The sequence below is a fragment of the Stegodyphus dumicola genome, chromosome 2 (assembly GCF_044657685.1).
Source record: "Stegodyphus dumicola isolate Sdum_Otavi_A_Nest chromosome 2, ASM4465768v1".
In the NCBI taxonomy this organism is placed as follows: domain Eukaryota; kingdom Metazoa; phylum Arthropoda; class Arachnida; order Araneae; family Eresidae; genus Stegodyphus; species Stegodyphus dumicola.
Window position 1 is genome coordinate 135,676,161 of NC_140769.1, and position 16,096 is coordinate 135,692,256.

General features: G+C 34.5%; 2 protein-coding genes across 5 annotated transcripts in view; one reads left to right on the plus strand and one right to left on the minus strand.

Annotated features, from left to right (window-relative positions):
* Positions 1 to 16,096, plus strand: part of LOC118195308 (uncharacterized) — a 294,732-nt gene that overhangs the window by 113,093 nt on the left and 165,543 nt on the right. The gene's annotated exons all lie outside the window — the stretch shown is intronic.
* The window catches only part of LOC118199623 (monocarboxylate transporter 12-B-like), a 173,923-nt gene that overhangs the window by 63,370 nt on the left and 94,457 nt on the right, over positions 1 to 16,096 (minus strand). The gene's annotated exons all lie outside the window — the stretch shown is intronic.

A 16,096-nucleotide genomic window follows, 5' to 3' on the forward strand; every position in this document is an offset into this window, starting at 1 on the left:
TGTAAACAAATATATCCACCATGTTATTTAAAAATTAGGCTTAACCGCACTTAAACAGCTTTTGAATTGTTCCTAATTCTACAAATATTGTTTGCAGATTTCCTAAAGGCATAAAAACCTTAACCGGAAGATAAGAACAACATAATTCGATTAGTTTTAAAGCAAAAAAAGCACAATTTACAAACATATAAGAGTAAAGAAACTGAGCTCACTGAGCCGGGTAACAGAGTGGATATATATATAAATATATTTATATACGTTTGGTGCTGCCGAATGCAACCAAAATACGAGGTTCACATCTACATGTTATAGCAGTCCTATATACAAAATTTCAACGTTCTGAGGCTACTCGTTTTTGAGTTATGCGAAATACATACTTATGTATATACGTACGTCCAGACACCACGAAAAATTCTCTTCACAATTCATTTTAAAGCAGTTTTATAATTTTTTGTAGGAAAAGAGTCTTTTATTCTGTCCTTACGTACAGATGTCATGCAAAAACATCGTTAAATTGCATTCGATAGCTGTCAAAATGGATATTTTCGTTGAAATATGCGGCCTGAAACTTTTCACGACTACAATACTTTCTTTTTACTTTACAGAAAAGTAAAAATAAGACTAATTTTTTACTGACTTTGAAGCCTAATTGTGTAGAGATTATTTTAATTTCCTAATAGTGATTTTTAAATTTGAAATTGATTCTTTTAAATTTTTTTCCACCTACACCTCCCTGCCAGAATGAGTTTTTAGTATCGCGTTTTATGAAAATGAGGTAGAAGCAGTATTTAATGGCAAATTCAGTCACTACGTAGAACAGCTCAGAAGTTCCCAGCAAAACGTGTTCTGCCTTCGGGCCACGTCGTTTCTTGGCCTAGTCTTACGCGCCTGTTGATATTCGCCGGTGGGGTTTAATTACGGGCCAATTCGATTAGTTATTTCTGTATAACTTTAGCTTACCCCCCGGGGGTCGACGTAGAGAATTCTGCGAAGCTTCTGGCTAGGATCTGTACCTAGGCAGTCTCGGCCACGGGGGATAAAATTTATGAGCTTGGTGGTTCTGAAGCCCCTGGGAAAGGTCACTTATTGGCCGGCCTCGGGGACTGGCATGTCCTGAGCGGTGTGGAACCGTAGCCGGAGGGCTAGTTCCCCTCGGTTTGCTGAGTAACGGCCCACTGCGACGGGCTCGCCCATGCGACTGGTAGGAGCAACTTGACGACCGGTGCTGCCTGGTGTCTTATCCAGGTGGTGCGCTGCTCTCTTGGAAGGGTAATAGTGGAGGTTGAACCTGCACGAAGTGCCCAAAGGGAGAGTGGACCTGTAATGTGATTGGGTTCACGAGGCAGGGAAGCCAAAAAAAATTGTATAGCTTTGGCAAATTTTAATTAATTAGAATTAAGATAATCCATGTTTTCTATCAAGTGAAGGCTTTCCTTTAAGCTCGAGAGGGGCCACCTGTATTATTCTTTGAGTGTAATAAAAGGGTACTGTAACCCTTCTTCGCACTTAGTTTTTATAGTTGTAAGAAAAACAGCTATTAATCGCTACACTCTTTTCTAAAGTTCTAGCTTCCAAGGACATATAATTTAACTGGAACTTTATACTGTTATCAAAATTAGTCCCACAGGGAAAATATTCAAGCATTACAATAAAAACGAGGAAATGGGACATATTGGGACAAGTGACAAACATGGGGCAAATCATGATAAATTCACAAGTTTATTTGATATTTGAGAGGTGTCTGATCTTGTATAAAATTCTGCAAATTTTCGTCCAAATAAAATTACTGGTGTTTCTATGATGGTATGTTCGTCAAACAAGGATGTTTGAGAAAATTTCAAATCTAAATTTTAAAAAAATCCCCTATTACGAATTTTGAGAAAGTTCTTGTTGTTTATTGTATTATTCAACAGACATTACATAAAGATATTAAGACCATCTGGTCAGGAGAATGGGATAAAAAATTAGCTTCAAATTTTGATCCAAACAGACAGGAAAATCACGCTAAATAAAATCGTACAAATCATGTTAAACGTCGAAAAAACTCAATCTTTATCTAATCATTCAATTGCTATAAATGGAAAATATTTTCTCTTTCAGCTTGTTGATATAACTTTTATCGATATAGCGATAAGGGGAGAAGACTCATCCAACTCAAACCTCATATCAATGCGGGCAGCCTTAGCATGAACCATCTAATCAAATGGTTTATGACAGGACGTGGCCTCTTCCCCAAGAACACTCTTTTGCAAAAAAATCGAAGCACTAAGAAGGACTTTTGCGATCGTGACGAAATTTGGTAAGCAAAAACATCTTGATCGAACATACAAATTATCAAAGTTTCAAGGCAAATGAATAGGAATTGCGATCATAGTGCGCATTTCTAGGGCAAAATTCTCAAAGTATAAAACCAGTAACATAGGCAGGAAATTTATCTTTTTTTTTTTCTTTTTTTTTTCTGCTATTGTAATTTCGTAAAGAAGCAACTAAAGATGCCATTAGGACGATATCGAAGACCTTAAAGACAACTAAACGACTTCGAACGGGGTCGCATTGTAGGTTTGCGTGAAGCTGGGTTATCATACCAAGTATTAAGCCGCCACCTGCAGCGTACAGACACTGCTGTGCAAAAATGTTGGCAGCAATGGTTGCTACAAGGAAATTGCCGACGAAATGAAGGCTCTAGAAGGCCAAGAAGCACAAATGCGAGCCAAGATAAGATGATTATTAGCCAGGCCCGAACCGCCCCAACGGTATCATTGTCGACTATTCAACGCACTACAGCCACGTCTATATATCTCTTGGTAACGTCCACCATCATACGGCGCTTGTTATGCTCACAGAGGCCTTTAGAACGTTTGCTTTGACCTCACAACATCGGCGGAGACGTCTGGAGTGGTGTCGCATCCGATCATCATGGCTGCCATCAGACTGGCATCGTACAGAGTTCAGCGATGCATCCCGCTTCACTCTTGAAACAGATGACCACCGTGTTCGTGTCTGCAGAGGATGGGGCCAGCGGTCCCAATCAGCCTTTGTTTTACAAAGGCATACAGCCATAACCCATGGTGTGAAGGTATGGGACGCTATTTCTTATAACAGCAGGTCATCTTTAGTCATCCTCCCTATATCTTTAACAGCTCAACGATATGTTGATACCATCCTACGGCCGGTTGCATTACCCTTCATGGCACGTCATCCTGGAGCCATTTTCCAACAAAATAATGCCAGGCCACAAACCACTTTCATATCTCTGGATTGTCTCCGTGCGGTTGAATCTTTTCCTTGGCTTAGCCAGCAAGGTCACCAGACCTTTCACCAATCGAGCATGTCTGGGGCATGGTAAGCCGCCAGATTCGGGCACCGCAAAATATCGCAGATCTGGAGCGACAACTGATGAATGCCTAGCAGAATGTGTCGCAGGATGACATTAGGAACCTCTACCACTCCTTGCCTTGACGATTTCAAGCATGCATTCCCGCTAGGGCCGGTTCGACCAAGTAATAATTTGAACACTCAATGGGTGATTGTAAGCCTTGATTTTTTAATCGTTTTATTGTCTTTGTATGAGATATACACATAGTCAGTTTCATCAAAAACAACCACTTCCTTCATGGTGCTCCGATTTTTTTTTTTTTTTTTAAAGAGTGCATTTTTACGAACGAAACACTGCTCCTTCTGAGCAATGTATATGTGGGGAAACGGGCGACCCTAACCTAGACTAGAGAACACATGCAGCACCTCTTTGCATCCAACAAAACAAAAGATAAAATATTCTGAAAAAAAAAAGTCTAAAATATTCTGAAAAAAAAATCATATACAAAATAATTTCTCCTTGTACTCAGTATATACTTTCTCCCATATGCAGGCAAAAAAAGTACTGTTTGCATTTATATATATAATCATTATATTTTATATATATGTTATTTAATGTATTGTTATATGTATGTCAATATGTATCAACACGTTATATATTTACCTTTATCTTATTATTTTCTGTATTTACCATTATGTTCTATATTTACCTTTATCTTATTATTTTCTGTATTTACCATTATGTTCTATATTTACAATTATGTATTCGAGTATGAAAGGCACCATATGTCACAACTATATTGTAATCATATGTAAAAAAATTTAAATATGTTAAAAATTCTTCAAAAAAATTATATTAATCAAATAAAGAGATAGTGCAGTTAACGAATGGTTAAACAATGGGTGTCCGCTGCACAACAACCTGAACCTGAACCTGATATCATTTTTATATATGTATAGCTCCATAATTTTATGTTGTAAAGACATTAGGTTATTCTTAAAGCAAGAGTGATGAAAAATGAATAATGGCCTTCCCGGGAATCGAACCACGGACCTCTGGAATTCGCTCCCAGCGTACAGAACACTACACTACGAAGGCAGGCTAAGAAGGCGGGAGAAATACCTTATATACTTCCCCTTTTAAAGGACGACTGGGAATTAGGGGACTCAATCGCCAAATCCTGGGTGTGGTGAATCGCCATCCACCACACTTTTAGTTCAGGCGCCACTGTACAGACATTAGTTTTTTTTGGAGCAGGAGATGTGAAAAAATAAGCAATGCCCACGTCGGGAATCGAGCCATTTTTATCTATCTTTCACACCAGTAAGCCGTTCACGAGCGGAATTCACATCCATCCCTTTCAATGTAAATACAGTAACATCAGTACAAATGCAGGGCGTCTATAAAAGTCCTTATGTGGTTTTTATTTTGATGACAGTTAATCGTAGATACATATAAAAATCTTACAAAAATAATTTAAATGGAATTTTTTTTCTTCAAAGAAGTATTTTTAAATGACGCAAATATTCATGTTATAAGGTATTTCTCCTGCCTTCTTAGCATGCCATCGTGGTGTAATGGCCAGCACACTTGGCCTGTATCGAGAGGTCCGAGGTTCGAGTCGAGGGGATTGTTAATTTTTCAAGTCTCTTTTGCTTTGAAATAACCTAATGGCTCAGCATTGCTACCTTATTTCTTAGTTTAAAAAAAATTGAATTTGTATCCATGGCCCAGACCCTATATTCCCACTTATCCATGGCCCAGACCCTATGTTCCCGCACCCACTTTAGGCATAGCTGATAATCACGCTTAGTTAACAGAGGCACATGCAACAATAATCACATGTGGGATCATAATCTACCAGTCATACAAAAATTCATTGGACAAAAATATTTTTTTGTTTTGGAGTTATGCAAATATTGTTACGGCCAGCAAAGTACCAATACGCGAAGCCTCTAAATGTTTTCTCGAACACAAATTCTATAAAATTCTGTGAATAAGCTCGCTTCCTGAAAAAACTTATATTTGATGGACAGTTTTTACATATTTTTCACCTGAGGCAAAGAGGTAAATGCGCTCCCCTATATATGTCTCATCAGTTTGAAAAATAATAGTTAACATTAATGTTCTAAAATATTTAAATTCGTATATCGGTTTGTTTAGAAATGAAACAAAGAAATAAAACAATGTTTAGATCATGCGTATAGTGTACAGTCATTCGTCTCCTTCCTATTCTACGGTGATAAAATGGATAAAACTATTTCAGAAGGTCGAGAATACCTAGATGTTCATTTCGTGAAGGGGACTATGATAGTAACATTGACTTCAGAAAATATTGATCTGGTCTAAAAGAAAGTAGGGAGTGATAGGAAATTAAAAGTCAAGGAGAGAGCAAAAAGATTGGATGTATCGAAAACAACTATTTTGCGCATTCTACTTGAATACTTCACATGAGAAAATTCTCTGCAAGATAGTTACCCCGATTTTTTGCAGCGATTCGAAAGCGGGAAATTGTCAGCATTATTCAAAAACAGCAGTGTACTATCTTCTTACAGCCTAGGTTTGACTTAGTTTGATCTCTCTCCTTACAGCCTAGGTTTAGCTTCAAATGATTATTTTCTGTTCTCTAAGCTAAAATCCGACCTTTCTGGAAAGAGATTTAATGGAAATGATGGCAAAAAAAGAACAGTAATGGAAAGTTTTGAAGACAAACTTTCATATTACTTTTTCAGGGAAAAAGATGTACTCATTAAACAACGTAAAAAATGCATTGAGATGCAGGAAGATCATATTAAAAAATAAACTGTTAAAATTGCTCTTTTAATAATTTATCGAGATTCCAAAACCTTTAAATCTACTTGCATATATTTAGCATTTTCCCTGCGGAAATGCATCTAATGTCACGTGTAAGAACAGCTGATGAGATTTGCTAGTAGAAAATGTAGTTGTCAGATCCACAGTGATAAATATAAAGATTTTGAGAATTTTTATTCAAAAATTTACAAATATTTAGATTCCAAAACAATGATCCGTCACGTTTTAGAATATATTCTTTCAATACTCATCAAGTTTTGGAATCAAGTTTTGGAAAGCTGCAATTCGTACTCACAGGTGTCCGAGTGGGTAAAACTGGGTTCTAGTCCTTGTACTGTTCAATGCCAAAGGATAGGTTGCGTACAATTTTGGGATTTTTCTCCTGTGTATGTTCAATACCAGACAGTTCCTTTGGTATATGCTCGAAAGCATCCCTTCTTAAGAAAAGAGCCCATCATGCTTTATTGTAATCAATTAATTAAAGAAGTAGTCTTTAAAATTCGCTTATCTTTTATCAATCGAATGAGTTTTTATTGTAAGAAAGATTTATTTGAACCATACGGCAACCAACACTAATTCAAATATGATTGGCTGCCAGATAAAATTTTGTAACTTATTTTTCTCATCATATCCCTACAATTTATGGAATATTTTAAAGTTATTAAGATTTATGCTGCTCGTGCTTTCTCTTTAATTTACCCAGCTTCATCAGTTAATTCTGTGGATTTTAGAGTGTTAAATTTCGCGAATACTTATAGGTGTCTCTATTAATTTCTTATTTGCACCAATAATTTACTATTCTTGGTCTAATTTTTATTTTGATAATTTCATCTCAGATTTTTCTAATATTTAAATCAAACACTTTATATAGTGTTCATTATTTTTTCTTTCTTCGAGTTTAAATTTTTTGCAGAAACTATGTTTGTTAGAATTTCTTAAGCAATAAACATATTTAATATATTATTGCGTGCGCACGGGTTTGTTATGAATTGAATGCACAAGTCCGATGTAAAAGGAATAAAAATTTATTATTATCACAACAAATAAAACAAAATGCCTAAATTTTCCTCAGATATTCGCACAGTATTACAGTATCTCACAGTAGTTAACTTTTAACTACTCAAACCTTCAACAGAACTTAACTGAAAACAGCTAGAGAAAGCTAATCTTCGAATTCGCTACCGTCAACAAGAGCAGTTTTCTAAACAAACTCTTAAAACGACTCATCAATTAAGAGGGTTACCTCCTTTTTATAAGCTTTGTAAGATTGTTCGCGTAAGATTGTTCTAGCAATTTCTCGAAATCAAAAAGAGATAGTTATTTCAATCTGTATCTGTATCAATCTTGCTTTTTAAGCAAGAAGAAAGGAGATGAGAGCTTTGGCGAACGCCATTTCCTCCAGTCCGTGAGATATTTATTTATTAAATGTTAAATGCACGCACTTATATTTTTAATTTTCCGGCTTAGTTTTCTTTTAATTTCCGTCACGCGCTGCACTGCACGGGGAGTAAATCAATTAATTTATAATTCTACTAACATTAGCTATTTAAATACCAAATCCCTAACAGTATGTATTCTGTCGGATGCTGTAAAATGAAAAGAATGAACTTCAAAATTTTTAAAACTTATTCTTTTATATCAGTATCCGTTATATTAAAAATAGCCATAATCCTTTGTCAAAGCTCTTTTTTATTTCTCTGGCACTCATACTAAGTAATTAATTTAATTGCTCTCTTACAATAAATAAAACAACTCAGGAAAAGGTTATAAGAAAGTTATACCTTTCCTTATATGCTTAAATTAGAGTCTTTTCAATGAATGAGCCTGGCTAATGTACTTAATCATTTAATCTATCCAACAGTAATGTAACTACTCCAGAAAAACTACAAATGAAATTAAATGAAATAAGTTCAGCTCAAATTAAATATGGATAAAAAAGGCAAAACCTCGCGCCATGATCTCCCTCTCAAAATCTTTTATTCAACAGTTAGCGGGCTTTAGAAAAATCGTTACCACGATGAGCACTAAGACCTTTAGTTTAAATTAAAAGGGAGATAGTATAGAGTTAGTGATGTCACCAGCATTATGCTTTCTAGGAACGTTTAGACTATGCAGCCCAATATATTAGTGTAAACAAACGTAAATTACCTTTTATATATTAGTTCCAAAAATAAATGTAATGTTAAAAAATAATATGTATTGCGCCGCAAAATATTAGCAGTTTTAGAATAAATTAACATGATTAATTTTTCTCTTAATTCAGCAGGGCTGTTTTATAACATAAAATTTTGATACTTCGTGATGTGGTCCGGAATTGAAAGTTAATAATCGTGGTTTCTTTCTTTAAAGTGAATTTCTAAATTTTTGTCGTTAATGTGTCGCTCCTTCTGGGTATTCAACTGAGGAAAGTGCCTCACTTGCCACCCCATTGTCCCGGCTGCCTTGATGGATTTGTTTCACGATTCTGTATATAAATATGATATGCTCGTCACTTAATGTATTAACTTCGAAAACAGTTTTTGAAATTGGTACTTCATTCATATTTATCTTATTTACTCGCGAATGTTTCCTCCTAGCTTTTTTGCACAAGATCCTACCGTGCTTCATTTATGTTTACCTTATTTACTCGCGAATATTTCCCCCTAGCTTTTTTGCACAAGATTCTGCGGTATTTCAAGTATGTTTACCTTTTTTACTCGCAAATATTTCCCCATAGCTTTTTAGCACAAGATTCTGCAGTATTTCATTTATGTTTACCTTATTTTACTGGCGTATATTCCCCCCCCCTTAGCATTTTTGCACAAGATTCTGTGGTACTTCATTTATGTTTACCGTATTTACTAGTGAATATTTCCCCATAGCTTTTTTGCACATGATTCTGTGGTACTTCATTTATGTTTACCTTATTTACTCGCGAATATTTCCCCATAGCTTTTTTGCACAAGATTCCGCAATTTTTTTAAGTATTCACTAATTTTCCTTTTCCTTAAGCAGCGAACCGTTCATCAAGCGAACTTCCCTAAATTTTAAAACAGATTCGTCTACAAGGGTTTATTTCCGTCTTACTAATTGATTCGCTCATGTGATTTTTGGGTGCATGGATTCTGACTTATGATGCAATAATAGAAACGAGCTTCAAGAAAACGAGAATATGTTATGTTCATGATGATTCTGAAGATCATTGCCACGTGGGAAGACAGACTGAACGGTGATGAAGACGTTGACAACGGTGATGATGTTGACGATTTGCGAGCACAGGCAACAGATCCAACAGCACTAAGAGATCTGAAACTTAAGTAATAGCAGTGGACAGTAATAAGACCCCCGTGGGCACTTTTTTCTGGACTTCTTTAAAGATGCTGCATAAATTTGACCCCGTGGGGACTCCCTTAGAATTATTAGTACAGTGCATTATAACACAGTGTTTCCAGTACTTATTATATTTATATCTTTATATTTACCCATTGCGTTACATCGTTGTCATTATTTTTAATATATAGTGGATGCGGGTTGCCCGATGTACCGTAATAGGTAAACTCTAGATCCTTTGGAAAACTTCAGTTGCTCATCACCTCAACGTTTCTTTGTAAACTCTGATAAAATCTTATTCTTCTTTTGCTGCATAAATTACTGCCCACGGGGTCAATAGTTTATGCAGCACGAGGGACGAGGTTCAAGATAAAGATTTTTAAGTAAATAATTTTATGATAATTACCAGTAGTTTATACATGAATATTTTTCATTAATTTCTTCTTAAAGTAACCACAGTCTTTAGAAATTAAGCGTTTCGTTTAAACTTCCGCTCTCCATTTCCGTGTTATAAAACTAGTGGAACAACAGGGCGATAAGCGTATAAATACGATATATACAAGTTTTGAATATTTCGCTCTTCAATTTGTGTATGGACTCGTAATTTCCAGAAAACATGATGTCAAAATGTCAAAATTTTAAATTACATATCTTGGACAATTTGTGTGTGGTTAGGGCGTCAAACTTCTTCTTGTTCTTTTTTTTTTTTTTTTTTTTTTTTTTAGAATGAGTATAAACGGTTACTAAGTATAACTATAGAAAAAAGGATCATAAAAATGGATTTTTTTAATTTCTACAAAATGAGCTTTATAATGTACAAAAAGGATAAAACGTGAATATTTGCTTTATTTAAAGCATTTTTAACTGATACACAACCAACGATTTCATAAATAAAAGGCCACGAAATGACTTTTTAGGCACATGCTGTGTGGAGGTATTCATAATTTCTTCTGGGGTTTCCAAAGGTATAGTGTAAGAACTGTAAGACATACAATGAAAGAGTGACTATCAGTGCATAAAGAATTTCTCATTTCATAATACACCCCTCATTAACCCCTTTGCTTTCTCCTTTTCTCACTCCGGATCGAACTGTTATGGATTAGACATTATGCAATAGCAGATAACACCACAATTGCAAAAAAGACAGTAAAAAAAAGATATAAAAATGCGTATGAGTAAACAATTTTTAGGATATTATATACTGATAGCGATTTTAGGCTATATTTGCTATATTGTAATATAAACTCTCGATAGCGTGGAGGGAATTATGAATCATACTTCATTATTTAAAAACCAGTAGATGTGTGAAATTTCACTCTACACTTTAACAGTATCTTTTTCACAATTTTACGTGTCGTGGAAATGACCGCATATGGCTGCATTTTGTAATAAAAGTCTTGATTTTTTTAAAACAATTACTAATTATATTTGATATCATACACTCCATGGTTCTCATGCAAAACTCATGCCTCCAAAAGCAAAGCTTTAAGAAGATAATTCGGAATTCCATTCCCACTTCGTTGAAATATTCTTCGGGTCTTTCATTTTGAATAATGACATTTTTCCGACATGAACCAGTTCAGAGCTAGGAATTTTAAATGCAGGTTTTAGAAATCTCAGAACTAGCAGTGTGTTCTGATTCTATGGATAATAAATGCAGTGGTAACATAAAGCGTTGGAAGAAATAACAAATTAATAAAATGAAATGAGTATTAAATGCGAATTTTTTTTCATAAAATAGCAGATGACTTCGACAATAAACTTAATTTATTTGCAAATAACTCTCTCCATCAAAACGGAAAATAAATAAACAATAAGTCAACAAAATCAATATTAGAGAAATCTGTGCAAAAGGGTAAAAATAGCATGACGTATAATGACATTATATTCTCGAAACCAGTGCTTTCAAAAGAAATTATATATAGACGCATAAGGTATTTCTCCCGCCTTCATAGCATGCCTTCGTGGAATAGTGGTCAGCACGCTCGGTGCTTTAAATATAATATATATTTCTAAAAAATATTTAACAGTAAATTTTAAAAAAAAATTGAAGAAAACTACACTGCACAGAAGCGCACTAATAAATTGCTGTATAATTTACATCATGTTTATTCCTAAATTAGTATAAAAAGTGATGGGCGATAACATATTATTATTGAGATTACGCATTTCTAAGATATCTGAATATGGTCGGAAGGTATTTTGTCCCTCCTTTCTGTATGTCTTCGTGGTGTAACGGTGAGCTCACCCCGCGTGTATTCGAAAAGTCCGTGGTTTCGAGTCCTGGCGAGCGCATTGCACATTTTTCCTATTTCCTGCTTCCAAAAAATATTAATGTCTCTACAGTGGCGCCCGAACTAAAAAAACGGTGGTGGATGATAATTTTCCACCACCAGGATATGGCGATTGGGTCGCTTAATTCCCAGTCGCCTTTTAAAAGGCGGAGTGTATAAGGTGTTTCTCCCGCCTTCTTAACATGCCTTCGTGGTGTAGTGGTCAGCACGTTCGGCTCGTATTTGAGAGGTCCGTGTTTCGAGTTCCGGCGAGCACATTGCTCATTTTTCACAATCTCCTGCTTCCAAAAAATCCTAATGTCTGTACATAGGAAAAAAGAACGGTAAGTTCGTCTTCTGCTTAAAGTCGTACTGCAGCATGTTTTAAAAAATCTAACCAGTCATCTCATTATGTTTTTTTAGCATTTTTTTTTTTTTTTTTTTTTTTTAAAGAAAACGAACAGATTTTTATAATCAATGAAAATTTCGGAACTTCATAACCAAAAAAAAAAAAGGCTAATGAAGATTAAGATAGCCATGAAATGGTAAAAGACAAATGCCATCGGTTTTTCAAAAATCGTCAAAACCTCAAAATTTCCTTTAAGATAAATTTCTCAGCTCTATCCTATGGCAGAAACTAACGTTCTGAATTTTTTATATGTTCGGAAAAAGAAGATGTATTCAAAATGCTGTCAAAAATTTCAGGATTAAAAATAATCTAAATCTTATTTTGAAAATCGCTGAATCTTCACCGCCCAAATAACCTAAGTTTTAAATTTCGAATTTGGACAACATATCTTCCAAAGTCTGTTTATCCATCATTGCGCTATGCGGCGTATTCATACAAATTCTATGGCTTATAATAACAGAGACAAAGGATATATCTGTTATTTAAAAACGAATATATCACTGTTGTTATAAGCCTAAGCTGTCCGCGAGCGGCCGAGCGTTAAAATCTCTGCTGAACACTGGTAGTTCTGACTTGGGTTCGATTTCAGGCAAATGGGCTCGCTGGATGGGCGTTTTCCATATGTGTAACATGTCTAAGCTGAATGTGTTAAAGGCGGTGCAGCTGCTCATCTGATGATATATAAATATGTGTAACATGTGTATGAGCCAGTTTCACTTAGAATGTCCTCCATAAAGGCATCCCTGCCCTTAGGCAGACAGCCCTAGTGTGATTTGTCAGAATCAACTAAAGCAAAGCTAAGCTGTATTCCACACGTATGACATGGTCGCACTTTACACGCACAGTTTGATGCAATAAACAATTTTCACGTTTAAAAAATCATAATTTCTCAAACGAACAAAAGCAATTTTCATAATTTTCTGAGAAATTGAATCGGGAGTTCGGAGATTTTCAGTAAATCTTGAGACTTTTTCGAGAGGATATTCATTCGTCTCACGCAATAGTATCTGATGCCCCTAAAGCATGACGCGTCACCGTACATTGTCAATACTAAGGTTCTCAACCGGGGAGGGAGATTTCTCCCTTGAAACTTTATAGTTTCAGAAGGGACTAAGGTCAGTCTTTTATTTACCTGCTAAGAATTTAGTTCTAGTTTATAAATATAAAAAATCACTTTTATTCATGTTTTGGTATTTATCAACATTTTATAAGCTTATTCTTGCTTATTTAATGAAACACATTAATTTAATAAGTTTGTAGAGTTCCTCACTTTGTAATTCTAAGTTAATTTTGGAAGTGAAGAATCTTAAGAACTGATATGCGAATAATCGCTCAAGTTCGGGTGACAAGAAACAACAAAATAGAAGGGTAACTAACCCTTTGTTATTCCAATAAGATTTAACAAAACTCCGCCTGGAAGTGTACAAACAAAGCCCTCACTTGGGCTTAAACTTAAGAGACTAAGAATTAAACTAAAACTAAGATTAACTAAAGAAATATAGCCGAAGCTATCAAGATTCAAATCGAGTTGGTCCCTTCACTTATTTGACTACAAAGCTTAGCAAGGGCCTGAGTACGGCCGAGCGTAATAACAGCTCTGAGAGAGAGAGTGGCCAAAAAGGCAGAGGCGCGTATATCAGAAACTCTGATTCTCTCTGACTCTGTAAATAACTTCGTAGTTTAAATACCGCTCCTCCTCATTAAATATTCAGCAAGATTCCAAAACTACGTTCTGGCCGGAAGTAGTAAGTTGAAGTTAAGAATTTGACAGGAAAGAAACTTAAAATTTAACTGTTAATAAAATTAACCTAATTCTTACAAATTTATTTAAAAAATTCTAGTTTTAAAGTTTATTAAAAAATTATATTAGTTTATTAAAAAAGTTTATTAAAAAGTTTATTAAAAAAATTCTAGTTTTAAAAAAGAGAGAGGATGATTGCTTATCAATGGTGAAAGGGATACATGGGGGGGGGGACTGAAAGGTTTCAGATTTTAAATTACGTCCAAAGGGGCGTTTTTTTAACATTTTATGTGTTACCTTTATTTATTAAATATCATGCTCTTCGCACTTAAACCATTAAATTCAGTTCAATAGCAATATCGCAAAATAATTTTAAATTAAGCCTATCTTTAGAATTTCCGATACACAGTGTCAGCACCGGCGATAAAAATGTTTTTTCTGTACAATTTTGCCATCGCTCGCTTTAAAATCCTTGAGTTTGTTAATCAAAAATTCGCTAAAGTTTTTCAATATATGAAATCGATAATAAAACAAATCCAGAACTCCAAGTTTGGGTTTCCAGATGCCCATATTTGCAGGAGAATTATGTTATTCAAAATTGGATGGCATTAGGTACGGCTTTTTTATCACTATGCGAGAAACGTACATACATTTATGCAGATTCATTATTATTTAATTTCTTTAAATATAATACAGGGCGATAATATTTGGAAGAAACAATTTGAAGAGTGAAACAACGCTTATAGTGACTCAACGCAAAATGTTAAAACGAAATTAATAGTCTTTCTGGGCAAACTGCCAAAAAAAGATGAAAACCCCTATACTCTCTATAGTGTTTACAGAAGTCTTTATGGAAACTTTATTTTCACAGCAGATATTTACCACGACACTCTGCAGAAGTCATCATTTTATCAATTAGTGTTAGAAAACTTTTCGTAAACTGAAATTCCATCTTTAGTTCCATACAAATGCAAGCATTTCGTTTTGCAGTTTGTGTACGTTCTTTGAATATGATCTCAAGTTTGAAAATTAAATTACTTGAGTCATATAGTCCCATGGGAATCAAATGTTTCGTATTTTATTTTTTAGAATAAGTATAAACTTTTACTAAACGTAACCAGAGAACAGAAGACCGTATTAAAACTTAGATTTCGACATTTTTATAAAACTAATTTTTTAAATTCAAAAATGCCGAAACACAAATATCTCCCTTTTGCGCAGACAATAAAATTTATCTAAGACGGCCATTCATAGTTTCAAATGATTTTAGCCTTTTGTCGAAGTAGTTGGCTTTAAACAGGAGGTATATGATAACGATGTTTACTCAAGTTCTGTTAAATACTCATCATTTTCAGCGGAAATCACGATGAAAGACTTTACCACATATTTATTTATAATAGTTTAATAGTATTTATTTAACATTAAATCACAATCTAAAGACTAGATTAGATTAGAATCTACTCTTCGAAAAGCAAAGTACCATTCAAAATTTCTTAATATTAAAAAAAATTTGTATCTGAAACAGCAGATTAATAAAAAAAACGATTCTAGCTACAGATTACACGGAATTTGACGCATCTTTGGATAACTAATAAGCTGCAAATGTTTATAAAAATTATCATTTGAATACAGTTTTAATTAATTAAATTGAATTCTTATTTACATCATTTACATACAATAATAAAGATTTGAATGGTTAATAACTGTCTTTATATATGCCTCTGTCGTAACATATTTGCCAAAAGCTTCTCCAGATGCATGCTTTCTGCTCTTGTCATCCGTCAGTTTTGCTAGGACAAGATTTTATACTATAGGTAAAGACAATTAGATCTTCTTTGAGGTGTAATAACATTTTACTATTTAAAAAACAGAAGATATTTAACGATCCACCATTTATTTGTTAACCCATTCAGAATCCTGATCACACATTTAAAAACTGAGAAAACCTTTCCCCCTACCTTCACGTCCATAGACCTAGAGCAGCGGTGCCCAACCTTGTGCTCGCCGATCGTTTTGTACGTGCTCGCCAACCCGATTAGGGACTATGAACAAAAATTATTTTAAAAATAACCATTCATTTATATTTCATAATTGTTAAAATATGATAAGCATTTATAGTCATAAGAGATACCTTGCAAGACGTTATAAAATAATTGATTGCTGACTGATGAACTTGATAGCGAACATGGAATCTTATTGCTTCATTCCGATATTAGATGGCTCAGCAGGGAAAA